Source organism: Ahaetulla prasina, chromosome 5, assembly GCF_028640845.1.
Source record: "Ahaetulla prasina isolate Xishuangbanna chromosome 5, ASM2864084v1, whole genome shotgun sequence".
Lineage (NCBI taxonomy): Eukaryota > Metazoa > Chordata > Lepidosauria > Squamata > Colubridae > Ahaetulla > Ahaetulla prasina.
In genome coordinates, this window is record NC_080543.1 from 109,645,889 (window position 1) to 109,659,365 (window position 13,477).

Sequence of the window (13,477 nt, forward strand, 5' to 3'; positions counted from 1 at the left end):
TGGACCTAAAACAAAAATAAAACACTATGTGAGATTTCTGTGACTTTAAAAACTGTGACAGAAGCAGTCAATGAAAAGGAGGGTCCCACCCGCTCACTCCATAATATGAATTATCTATATCTATTTAAATACAGAGCCTGTTTGGTCTAGTCTAGTGCTTAAAGCACCAGGCTAGAAAGCAGAAGAGTGAGTTCTAGTCCTTCCTTGAAAGCTGACTGAATGATCCAGTAACAGTCTCTTAGCCAAACTCATCTCACAAGATTGTTGTGCAGAAAATAGAAAGAGAAAGGAATATGCTTGCTACTGAGTTATTTATAAGAAATAATAATGGCATGATAATAAATAGTCATATTAAATAGTCACTATATCTATAACTCTGATCAAAATGCCAATGATGGACTTGCCTAGTTAATTGTCAACAGTCAGCAGACACTGGCTTATCTCAGAAAGTTAACTGACATTGGAACTTGTAACTTCTTTGCTGGAAAACCAGCAATCTAATAATCCAAGTGTAGATAGATTGTAAAACTAATTAACAACCCAGTAGAAGGCAATGGTAAACTATTTCCATATTGTTGCTAAGATATGAAATCACCAAGCACTGAGCTCAACTCAAAAAACACTCTGCTCTTTTTAACATAATGGACATTTTTGGAAGGGAACATAATAAGAAACTACACAAGAACTTACAAAACAAGATGAAGAAGTCAGAAAAAAATCTGAAAATGGTATAAGCTAAACTAAAATTCCTATCCAAGATATCCACAATATTTATGCTATGTAAATCTCTTGTGGATGAAATTCACAATCTGGTAGCTGCATTTTTCATCACACCTAATTAATATTACTAATGTTAGCTACCACCAGAAATGGAAGATTATGGTGAAAATGATTGGAGGGAAGCCTGAATTTTGGAGGCGAAGAAGTAAAATCTGGTTTTGTTCAAAAAAATGGGAAAACAGATACTTATATCAAAATCATACCAATGAGTGAAAACTAAAATAAACTAAATTAAAAAAAATTCTCTCTCCATGATGTAAAACTACTACATTCATTACAGATTGAATAACTACCTGGCTGAAGTTCCATTATACTTTAACTATTTAAGTGTGTCTACAAAGTCTTGAATTAATCTTGCTAGGCTCAATGGAGCCACCTCTCCTATACGTTTTTTCAATAATCTTACTTCTACCAAATATAGCGTATTGAACTCGTATTCTGTATTCAAAATGATTTGTTATTAATCAAAATAAGAATGCTTTATTCCAGGATAGTTAGATCTTAGAACTGTGGAAGAAACAACTTCTAGATATGAACAGATTTATTTATTTATTTATTTATTTATTTATTTATTTATTTTGTCACACAGTATATATAAGCATAAGCATGAAATAATTATAGAATATATAAGCATATATATGAGTATGAGTATGTAATAACTATATTAATTGGATATAACGAAAGGAAACAATAGGACAGGAACGGTAGGCACATTTGTGCTCTTATGCACGCCCCTTACAGACCTCACCATCTTCTTACTCAGCCCTGGTCTGTGCTTTGTACAATTTGACAGCGGAAGAGATAAGATTCACTGCCATTACTATAACTGTGGCCCAGTGCTGTTGAAGGCTAGTGAGCAAGTTTTAGTAAGAATTAAATCACTGTACCACAGAAGACAAAATATTCAGTTTTTTTCTATTTCTTAGGAGTGACTTTAAATATAAATAATATACAAGTATCAAGGCACTTGGTGTGCCCAGAGAAGGAGATTACAATAAATTATATTTATAGGTATGGTATTAGAGCTACCAGAATGGAAATCTTTGTACTACAGTTCAGAAAGCAAATTTTAATTCCAATGAGAGGATATTAAAATGTACAATAATACAATAGACAATACAAAAAAAACAACAACAGTTAAATACGCAAACTGAAGTGAGATGCACTGAAACCAATCTGATTTATTTTCAAGCATTAGAACATCAATTAAAAAATATCAAAAAAAGGTGCTATCTGTAACCTTGAGTCTTTAGCATTCTGCATTGCTCAGTTATACAAGCTCAGAGGAACAGAACAAAACATGAAAATCAGTAAAGTATTTTGTTGGGTAATGGATACCTTCTTTTTCAAATAACAATGTATCGATGTAGAGAATACAATGTCTTTGCAGATATAAGTTTTAATGAAAGATTTGGCAGGGAAAGAATATGTATCTATTTGCATGATACAAATCTTATTAAAACTTATTAATGAACAAGCAACTAGCAATTCCCATGAGTGTCAGTGGTTAATAAAAGAAAGGCAAAATTATGTTTTGCTTTGTATTTTTCTCTAGTTTGTTCTAGGACAGGGGTGTCACAAACTCAAGGCCCGGGGGCCAGATCCAGCCCGCAGGGTGCTTAGATCTGGCCTGTGGGGCCACCCTGGAAACAGCAAAGGACGGCCTGCAGTGCCTCTGCCAGCAAAAATGGAGGTTGGGCAGCCTTCCTGAGCTCCATTTTTGCTAGCAGAGGGTTTCAGGAGGCTGTCACAGCTGAAAACGGAGCTTGGGATCCTGTTTTCCCTGGAAGAGTGCTCGGGCCACCACAGGGACCCCTGATATGAGTGACATCAAGCTGGCCATGCCCCCTGATCCCCCCTGAGGTCAAACACAACCCTGATGCGGCCCTCAAATGAAATTGAGTTTAACACCCCTGTTCTGAATCCCTAGTTAGAGAGTACACTAAATTAACCACAAAGTTTGTAGTTTTTTTATGGTCTCTGCTTGCAGAGAGAATTAGTTTGTACCACCCTACTAATTTATTGATAAACCATAATACATTTGCTGAGTCATTTCAGACTGACTCTATGCAAGCAACAAGATTCAGCTTGGATAAAAACATATCTGACTTATAAGAGAGAAAATGTGATCTAATGGAAAAAGTCATATTCTTACAGCATATTTTAATTGCAAATATTTCAGCACATTTCACAGCGTATTTTAGATACCATGCTCCATTTTCCAATTCCTCTTGCAATACTTGTGAAAATGTGTATCTATCTCCAATTGCTACGTGGGAAACTATGGAATTCAGAAATAAAACTAAAATTAATTACCAATAAAGAACAACAACTCAACACTCAAATTGCCATGGCCAGCTCGCGGTAGCTAACTCACTGCGACACAAGAGTTACACTAATATCAAAGAAATGGTGGAATAGAATCATTTTAAAAAGAATGCAAAAGGAGGGACAAAATGAAATGTGAATGACAAAAATTAAAATAAGTTTTTAATTATTTTTAAGTATTTAAATGGAATTGTTGAATTGTCCTGTGGTGAGTTGTCCTTTGGTCAGTTGGTCATGAGGAAATGTCCCATAGCAAGTTGCCCATTGCGAGTTGATTGGCCACAGTGAGTTCTTTCATTCTGGACCTTGGTGCTGTCTAAGCTGGGTTGTTTTCTTGCAGACCTTCCAATACCCAGACTAAGTAACATCATCAGTTTGAGTGATGGCTAATGAAATGACTGCAAAAAAACCCTCCAAGCTCAGAGAGTACCACGGACCACCCCTAAAATTAATGTGATTGTAGGAGATAATTTTAAACAATGGAGCAAATGTTTAACGAAAAATGTCACTGCCTTCAATAGGGTTACTCTTTTATGTATTGGATCACTGCCTCCTTTGCATTTTCACAGACATGTTTCTTCTGCACTAGGCTATAGCATATTATAAATACTTGACATTATTAGGAATTTATGAATTTCAAATACCTAGAGAAAAAAACTGTACCTCCTCTATTCAGCTTCATGGGTAAAATGTTTTTGTGTATCAGTGCTTCCAAACTTTCTTTCAAATCACTTCAAGGACATATATTTCCTGAATATATAAAAGGTAAAGGTTCCCCTCGCACATACGTGCTAGTCGCTGCCGACTCTAGGGGGCGGTGCTCATCTCCGTTTTAAAGCTGAAGAGCCAGCGTTGTCCGAAGACGTCTCGGTGGTCATGTGGCCGGCATGACTCAACGGCAAAGGCGCACGAAACGCTGTTACCTTCCCACCAAAGGTGGTCCCTATTTTTTCTACTTGCATTTTTTACGTGCTTTCGAAACTGCTAGGTTGGCAGAAGCTGGGACTAGTAACGGGAGCTCACCCCATTACACGGCAGCACTAGGGATTGGAACCGCCAAACTGCCGACCTTTCGATCAACAAGCTCAGCTGTCTTAGCCCCTGAGCCACCGCGTCCCTTTTTCCTGAATATATAGGCCTGCATTAAAGAAACCACTTGGTTGCAAAAAAAAAAAAACATCCCACAGACAAACTCTCTTCGTTGCAGGAATAAATTATGTTTAAAAGCAAACTTTAATTCTCTTATTAAAGCTGCCAAATGCTGAATTAACAAAATAATGAATCAGCACTGAACCACAAGTAAGTCTTTCTTTCCACATGTTCTGAGCAGTTAATAGCCGTAGTAGAACTATCTACAAAAGAACCACAGTCACATTTCTAAATCACCCAACAGTATTCTGGGCAGTATACAAATTTACTAAAAGTATATATTTAAAAGAAGCGGGCATAAAACCTTTTCATGTTTAAAATTGCATATACTATTCAACAAATGAAGGGATGGGGGATGACAAACAGCAAACATTTCCATATGGAAGAGCTTGGGTATTGACTGCAATTCTTTCTCTCTTTTTAATCTAATCAAGGTTGATAAAGCTACAGAAGGGCCTTGCACAGCATGGACCAGATGGGGGAGAAAGGCTCTGCCTCTATGGGTTTTAGCCAAGAATTGCATATAATAATTCCTATAAATACAAGTAGTCCTCGACTTACGACCACAATTGAGCCCACAATTTCTGTTGCTAAGTGAGATATTTGTTGTGACTTTTGCCCCATTTTACGACCTTTTCTGCCACAGTTGTTCAGTGAATCACTGCAGTTGTTCAGTTAGTAATATCGTTGTTAAGTAAAGCTGATTTCTCCATAAGTATGAACCAGTTCCCAAGCATTTGAATTTTGATCACATGATCATGGGGATGCTTCAAAGGTTGTAACTGTGAAAAACAGCCGTAAGTCATGTTTTTTCAGTGCCGTTGTAACTTTGAATGGTCACTAAGTGAACTGTTGTAAGTCGAGGACTATCTGTAGCTGAGATCATTATGCAAGTTTAATATACACATAGTCCTCGACTTGCAACAGTTCACTTAGTGACCATTCAAAGTTACAAGGGCCCTGGACAAAGGACTTAGGACCATTTTTCACACTTACGACCGTTGCAGCATCCCCACGGTCACGTGATCAAAATTCAGACGCTTAGCAACCGACTCATATTTATGACCGGCTGCGGTATATCAGGGTCACCTAATCCCCTTTTGCAACCTCCTGACAAAGCAGAGTCAATAGGGAAGCCAGATTCATTTAGCAAACGGGTTACTGACTTACCAAGTGCAATGATCCACTTAACAACGGTGACAAGCAAAGTCGTAAAACGTCCCCCACCCAAAAAAAAAATCACTTAACCAATGTTTCCTTTAACAACAGAATCTTTGGGCTCCCTTGTGGTCGTAAGTCGAGAACTACCTGTACTTATTTCTAGTCTGCACATGCATCTTCTGATGATATCCTTCCCTGTTTTTCTCTGCTACTCCAATTTTACAGAAAAAGAGCTCGGACCGCAAACACTAACCGGAATGGGCAAAGGGCCGCACGCTCCATTCTACCGCCTCGCAGACGGCCTTCCAAAGCCGCCCCCCACCCTCAAATCGTCAGGCTCTCAGACTGCCAGCGGTTCAACTAACGCGGCGGCAGCGGCGGCCCCTTGGCGCGAACTATCCTGACGGGCTCGCTCTTCAAAGCAAGAAGCCTCGACAAGAGCGCCACAGAGGAAAGCAGCCTCGACGCCTGGCAACGCCGCTCGCCCTCGCCGCCTCGATTACGCACGGAACCTGCAACCATTTCCATAGTATCCGAGGAGCACCGGCCTAGCAATACACACACACACATACCGGCAAAGGCACTCACAACGCCGGCGCTGGATGCCGCCTCCCCGCCATCTACCCACCCAAAAAAGCCCGCGTCCTCTCAGCAAACCGCCAACCACACCTGGTCCCACATATATATCCCCGGCACTCGAAGCCCCGGCCGCCTGCCCTTCTCCAACAGTCCTGGTTTCCGAGGAAAGCTAACGGGCACCTCGCCCTCAGGCCTGCCCGCCTTCGCCCCTCACCTGCGAAAGAGACCGAGCGGCCGCGGGGTTCGGCGCGGACCGCAACAACTCGTCCGCGCTCTCTCGGAGTGGCGGAGGCAAGCAAGCTGGAGACTTGGCTGAAGCAGGCCCTCTCTCTGTGGAAGGGCTGAGCTGAGGCAGCCGTGCCGCCTCCCTCCTGCTCCTCCTCCTCCTCCTCTTCACGGAACCGCAGCCTCCATGATGAGGCCGCCCACGAGACGCGCTGCGGCGTGAACCGGAGACGGCTGCCCGCCTGGCACCGCTAGGGAGAGGCCGTGTGCTGCGCTTCGTTCCTTGCGAGTGAATTATCCTCCCCCTCCACTCCACCGCGCGCGCGGTCTTCGCCCCACGGGCGTCCGAAGTGGTTTAACGGGACTCGTGGAACGCCGGAGGGATTTTAGCAATCGTGACGGGAAAGGGGAGAATGAACGACGAAGTTTCAGGTTGGCGAAAATAATGCCCCGCCGCCTTCGGACTTTCGGGCAGAGCATAACCCAGCGTGAGGGAGGAGGCTAGCCTATTGAGCCAAACGAAGGATATTCGGATCCTCCTCCGAAATAAACACACAGCTTTCCTCGTAGAGTACAGATGGAAGCAGGCCGACCAAAAGGGGGATGTAAAAAGCCAAAAATACTAGGAAAGTGGTGGTTAAAAATCCGACTTGTCCTCTGTATGTCCTCTTTCACTTACAGTACGTTCAATATTAGTGGTCAAGTAGATGGAAGATGCTAATTGAGGAGAATATTTGCAGCTCAAGGGTTAACAAGAGGGGGTCCTTGGTGCTCTCTGAGCTTGCTTGTTTTCTTCCAGAGATTTCATTACCCACACTAGATAATATCATAAGTGCTGGCTAGCACTGATGATGTTACCTAATTTGGGTAATGAAATGTCTACAAGGAAACAAGCTCAGAGAGCACCAAGGACCCCTCAGATGGAAGATAAGTAGCAAGTTGCTAATGACTCCATCGAAGAAACATACATATAAACACATAAAGTACATACATAATGCTTGAAAATGAAGGCCAAGGATGCATCTTGCAAAGACATAAAAATGCGAAACTTTTGTCTGTTCCTCCTTATCTTTTTAATGTGCAGGCGTGAATTTCACATTTTTATTAACTAGAAATGAAAAGCAAGTCAAATCAATCACCCACCATTTTCCGGAGATATATACTGAATAATAAATATCAAGATTATCACAGTGCATAATGCTTATGTCGTTCCTTCTCTGCCCGCTCCTATTTTTATTGCTTTTTAAGATAACAAAAAGATATTTTCCTTGAAACAACAGTAATCAGTCTCTCCATATCAAGGGGGAAATAAAATTCAATTTAGAGGTATTCAGAGCCACCCCTTCAGCAGATGATCCTTCCCAAGCTTTGTTGCTTTGAATGACAAACACAAATCAGTGAATTAAGTCCATCTGTTTACTCTTGCTCTGCCAGTCCTACAATGGTTGCAGTAGGCCATCAATTGAGAGAAAAACAAATCCTATAATTAGGCAGAGGAAAGCAGCTGATCGTGAGCTCAGGGAAAGGATGCAAAAATTTATTATTATAATTCACAATGTTTACAACCTAATATTTGCTGCTTATGCTTTCAACTGCAAAATGCCCTGGCTTAACCTCATCTCCATAACAAGCAATTGATTAATTCATTGATGAATTCATTTGTAACATTGGACAAAATTATTCTGGACACTGACTGGTGGAATGGAGAAGGTTTCTTAGTAACCAGATTTCTGCAAATCCATCTTTCTCTTCAGTTGCCACATCAAATGCAAAATGGGTATGGCTATATCTCAGAATTTGGGAAAGGGGAGTTTCCAGCAAAAAGCTCGATATAGTTAACAGTTTAAACACAAGGTTACCTTCCTTGTTATCTTTATAAGAAAATCTTAAATCCATTATTCTTAATTTGATCACGTTTTATAAATCTCTGAAAGTACTTTATATGGTATTATATAGAACATAGAATCATGTCTGGAAGGGATCTCGGGGTTCTTCTAGTCCGTCCGTCCCCCCCGTCCCGTCCAGTCCCCCCCCCATCAAGGCAGGAGACATTACATCATCCTGGTGAAATAGTTTGTCCAGTCTATTTTTGAAAACTTCCAATGATGGAGCACCCACCATTCTGGGAGGTAAGCTATTCTAGTAGTTAATTGCTCTCACTATCAGAAAATTAATCCTTAATTCTAGGTTGAATCTGTATAAGCTTCTACCTTATACTTCTTGTTCTGCTCTGGTGCTTGTGCTCCCTTGTCTGTAACAGCCCCTCAAGTACTGGAAGTCATGTCTCTTCTAATCCTTCTCTTCAATAGGCTAGCTTCCTCAACTATTCATCATACAATTTAGCCTCCAGTCCCTTTATCATCTTTGTTCTAATTTCTGCACACTTTCTAGGGTCTCAGCATCTTTTTTGTATTATAGTGACCAGAAATATGTGCAATATTCCAAGTGTCCGTTCACCAATGCAGTATAAAGCGGTAGTATCACTTTTTGTGATCTTGATGCTATCTTTCTGTTGATGCAGCCCAGGGGATTTTTTTGGCAGCTGCAGCACATTGCTGCCTAATATTTTGAAGTGATGGTCGACTAGGACACCTAGATTGTTTTTCACATTTATTACTGTTGAGCCAGGCATCACCTAATTGGTATCTATGCATTTGGTTTTTCCTGCCTAAGTGCAGGACCTTTCTTTTCACATCACCGAACTACATCTTGTTGGATAGGACCTGATGCTTAAGTTTGTCAAGATTCTTCTGAATCTTGAGCCTATCTTCCAAAAGATGAGCAATTCCCCACTCCCCCGCAGCTTGATGTCATTAGTAAATATGACTTCCCCTTCCATCTCCTCATCTAGATCATTTATGATGATGTTAAAGAGGAGTGGACCCAAGACAGAATCTTGAGGTACCCCTCTGTATGCTTCTCTCCCTACAGCTGTAGTTCCATTAAGGCAGGGGTGTCCAAACTTGGCAACTTTAAGACTTGTAGATTTCAACTACCAGAATTCTGGGAGTTGAAGTCCACAAATCTTAAAGTTGCCAAGTTTGGACACCCCTGCTTAAAGGACTACATGCTGGGTGAGGTTGGTCAGACACTTGTGAATCCATCTGGTGGTGGTACTGTCAATTCCACATTCTTCTAGATAATAAAGAAGTAGGTTATGGTCTACTTTGTCAAATACCTTACTGAAGTCCAGATATACTATGTCCACAACATTTTTGTTGTCCACTAACTCTGTCACTTTATCAGAGAAGGGTATAAAGTTTGTGTGGCATGATCTGTTTTTAACAAGACTCATGCTGGCTTATAGCAATCCTTTTGTTCATTTCAAGTGGTCACAAATCCTTCATTTGATTATCTTTTCTAGAATTTTCACTAGTATTGATGTCAAATTGATTGGCATATAATTTCCTGGAAGCATTTCTCCCTTTTTGTAGATTGATAGTACAGAAAGATAGGTGCATTAATAATCCTATTAATGGTGGTGTTCCTGGTAAATCAATGGATGCATTTTATAAACTAATACTGTCATGGTAAAATATTGTTTTTAGATGGTACATTACTCTGGTGGAATTGGCATATTAACTAAAAATGAATTTGAATTTTCAATAAGACTGCTAAAGTCTGCTCTGAGGGCTTATCTCAGTTCAGAATACTTCTTCTAATTGCAGCCAGGGCTAAATTTGAAAAGCTGCAGTTTTATATAGGACATCAATGGGAATTTGCACAGTGCTACAGATAAAGTAAACCTCTGGATGTTGTCCTATCCAGGGTGCTTATTGGTTTATCTAAACAGAGGCTTCAAAACTTTCTATTCAGTTTGACAATTTTTTTCTCGATAATACTAGTATTTCCTATCTCTTAGTATTCATTCATTCACTCATTCTCTTGACTAACAGTTAATTACAGCTTTGACAAAAGTTGGATATTCTCAAAAAGAATGTGATAACAGCAGAAGTGTAGGGTGATATAAAGCCACCAAGTGCCCCTCAAAACTGACACAGATTTACTGATGGTGTTCTAGTCCATGGTGAAGCTGGGTTGAAGACTTCTTTCCTGCTTTTCTAGGAATGTAATGAGCCAACTAGATATTGTCTTTGTTTTAAATTCTTTGTTTTTCTATAGCCTTTTAAACATGAGATAGTGTTTTAAGTTTATCAAAATCTTAGCCACTTCAAGCACATAGTGTTTCTTCTGGCAGAATCTCTCCCAGTTGCTAAATAATTCATATCCTTTTTATTGACTAGCTTGTTCCCTCTATAAAGGAGATTTTAGAGTTCAAATAATGGGCATGGAGATATTATTGGGAACAAAATGTTCTCATTTTCAGTTTTCCATCCTTCTTTCAACAAAGAAGGAAAAGAATGAAGAAATGAAACAGATGCTTGCTAAAAATATAACCACATCAGCTACTTACAGTATTCTTAATACCCATAAAATTCAAGTATTTTAATTCTCCTACTGTTCAAGCAATGCCATAATTTAATTTCTTCTTTATGCCCTATATTCTAAATAATTCCCTCAAACTACATAACAATAAGTCAGATATCATTTTCATTACAATCTGTTTTCAGTTACAGAAATAATAAACAGAATCAAAGCAAACTGAGTATCAGTATTTATTTATTCAAACTGAATTAAAAATGATGTTAACTTGCTAGATTGGGGATTTAGAAAAAAAACATACAAATCCTTCTCCCCCCTACTGTTCAATTTTGTCTGTTTCTTGGACACACCTTGGACAAGTCCCTGCAGTCTCTGCAGTTCTTAGAATATATATGCACTGAACCTTGTAATTCTCCATCATTGTATAGTAAGTTGATAACAAGCAGCAGTTGTATGTTTGAGCTAGGGATATGATATGCTATGAAGTGCTATCACTGTTCCTTAGCAGAAGACCTAACTGAAATGTTGTAAATATTTGAGTGCTCAATAAAAATACATAGGACTGCAGCCTTTTATTTTAAAAAGCCCTATCGTTTTTAAATCAAAGGATTTTTTTTAATGATGAAACTATTTTTCCCATTCAAATTTTTCTATTATTCATCAATTGTTATAAACATTGATAATAATGAGACTGTAGTAAAAAGAGGCACATTCTGGAAAACCTTCTTCTTCTTACCTGTAGCTGCTACAGTAGTTCCTTAATATGTTATAGCAGATATCAAGGCACATAGGATCAAGGTGGCCGACTCCTTTGAGATGAAGTGGAAATAACCCTTAGAATTTATTTTTAAAACGTTGAGCCAGTATACTTTTCATCTTTGTTTGTCAAAACCTTGAATATGAATAATAAAATCCAGTTGTTTAAAAGTAAAGCAATGTAATTCAAATAAATCTGTTTTAAGCTGAAACAAATTAGTGAAAACTAATCAGCTTCAATTTTACTGCTGGCTAGATGTTAAGTAGGGGTTGTGATGGCTCAGCGGTTAAAGACTTGAAAGCTGACGGCACGGATTTGAGACTCGAGCGCTGTGCAATGCTCCCTTACTTGTCCCATCTCCTGACCACCTAGCAGTTTGAAAATGTGCAAATGCGAGCAGATAAATAGGTACCATTTCGGTGGGAAGGTGACAGTGTTCTGGGCACCTGTGTATAGTCATGCTGTTCACATGACCACGGAAATGTCTTAAGACAATGCTGGGGGTGTTAAAAAATGGAGATGAGCATTCACGCACCCCCGAGTCAGATTGGACATGGAAACCTTTGCCTTAGATGATAGTATGTGCACAGTACCCTAATTCTGGCCATTCCCTAGTTTAGCATGATATGTGAACATAGCCAAGTTGCCATACAATCTGAACTTCTACAATTTAGGCTGAAAATTCAGCCTCTTCAGCCTTTAACACAATGTCTGTTCTTGCAGGACCTTTCATCATCCACTGGATTTTTCACTGCAGGTTGACCATTTTCTCATCAGAAATTGAATGTTTCATTAAGAAGTTCATTTAAAAGTTCAAATATAAAAATGGTGTGTGCGTGGCTTGGTCATTTAAAAGGCTTGTTTATATTTTATTTTATTTTGTCTGTCTCCCAATTAATAACTAGTTTTCTTAGAATTGGTGAAGTGATATAAAAGCTTTTCCTCATGATTATTACTTTGCTACAATAATGATTAGATGGTTTTTTTGGAAAACATTTGAATCACCAGTGGGGAAATGACTCTTATTTTGTAGGTGACTGCAAAAACAGCAATACAGAATTAATTTAAGAGGTATTGTCAATAATCTTCCATAGATTTAATTTTTATTATTTACACTTTGTATTTTTATATGACTTGAGACAGGGCATCAGCAGTATTGCTATCTTCACTGGGGCAGTAACAATGACCCCTCCTGGCAGTTTCACACAATGTTAACCAGGAATGAAGAAAACCCGGGGCACTCCATAATATAGGGGCCGAAGCTGGGACTGTCACTTCAGATCATACAATTAAGTGGCTCTTAAAAGTTATTTGAGGTGTGCATTATCCTTGCCCGATGAATCCTTGGGGTTCATTCAGGCCAGGGGTGAAATGCTCCTGGTTCTGTCTGGATCTCGCGATCCGGTAGCAATCATGGTCGGTGGCTCGGTGATCTGGTAGCAATGGCAGAGCAAAGCTCCGCCCACCTGCCCAGGTGTCATTACTTCCTGGTTTTAACCAGGAAGTAATGTTTTTTATCTTCTGCGCATGTGCAGGTTTTGCTCATGCACAAGTTTGAGCCAAAGTGCGGCGTGTGCACTTCCGAACTGGTAAGGAAGATTAATAGATTTCACCCCTGACTAAGGCCCTGATGTAATGAAAGAGCAAGTTAGCAATTTACTGAGAGTCTGTAGACTTTCTCTACAGACTTTTAGCTGTACAATTTGGTATGAACACCGGGGGTGAAATCCAGCAGGTTCTGGTATGTTCTGGAGAACCGGTAGCGGAAATCTTGAGCAGTTCGGAGAACTGGTAGTAGAAATTTTGAGTAGTTTGGAGAACTGGTGGGAATGGGGATTTTGCAGTATCCTTCCCCTGGAGTGGGGTGGGAATGGAGATTTTGCAGTAGCCTTCCCCTGCTACACCCACCAAGCCATGCCCACCAAGCACCACCACACCCACCAAGCCACGCCCCCAGAACCGGTAGTAAAAAAAAATTGGATTTCACCACTGATGAACACCCTTTGAATGGTGTGGGAGTAGGAATGGATTTCCAGAGGAAAGAACTGCAGACTACAGGAATCAAGAGCACTACTCAGGTGTCCCTGATAACACAGATAAACCTCCCAAGTGCTT

General features: G+C 39.9%; 1 protein-coding gene across 16 annotated transcripts in view; it reads right to left on the reverse strand.

Annotated features, from left to right (window-relative positions):
• The window catches only part of MBNL2 (muscleblind like splicing regulator 2), a 74,589-nt gene extending 67,615 nt beyond the window's left edge, over positions 1-6,974 (reverse strand). For 4 of the 16 annotated variants that reach the window (XM_058186799.1, XM_058186794.1, XM_058186798.1 and 1 more), the window contains exon 1: positions 6,212-6,971. The gene's annotated coding sequence lies outside the window, so the exon portion shown is untranslated. Of the gene's footprint in view, positions 1-6,211 lie in introns of all 16 variants that reach the window. The other 12 variants (XR_009155553.1, XM_058186787.1, XM_058186790.1 and 9 more) reach the window with 5 other exon arrangements.
• Between the last annotated feature and the right edge of the window lie 6,503 nt (positions 6,975-13,477).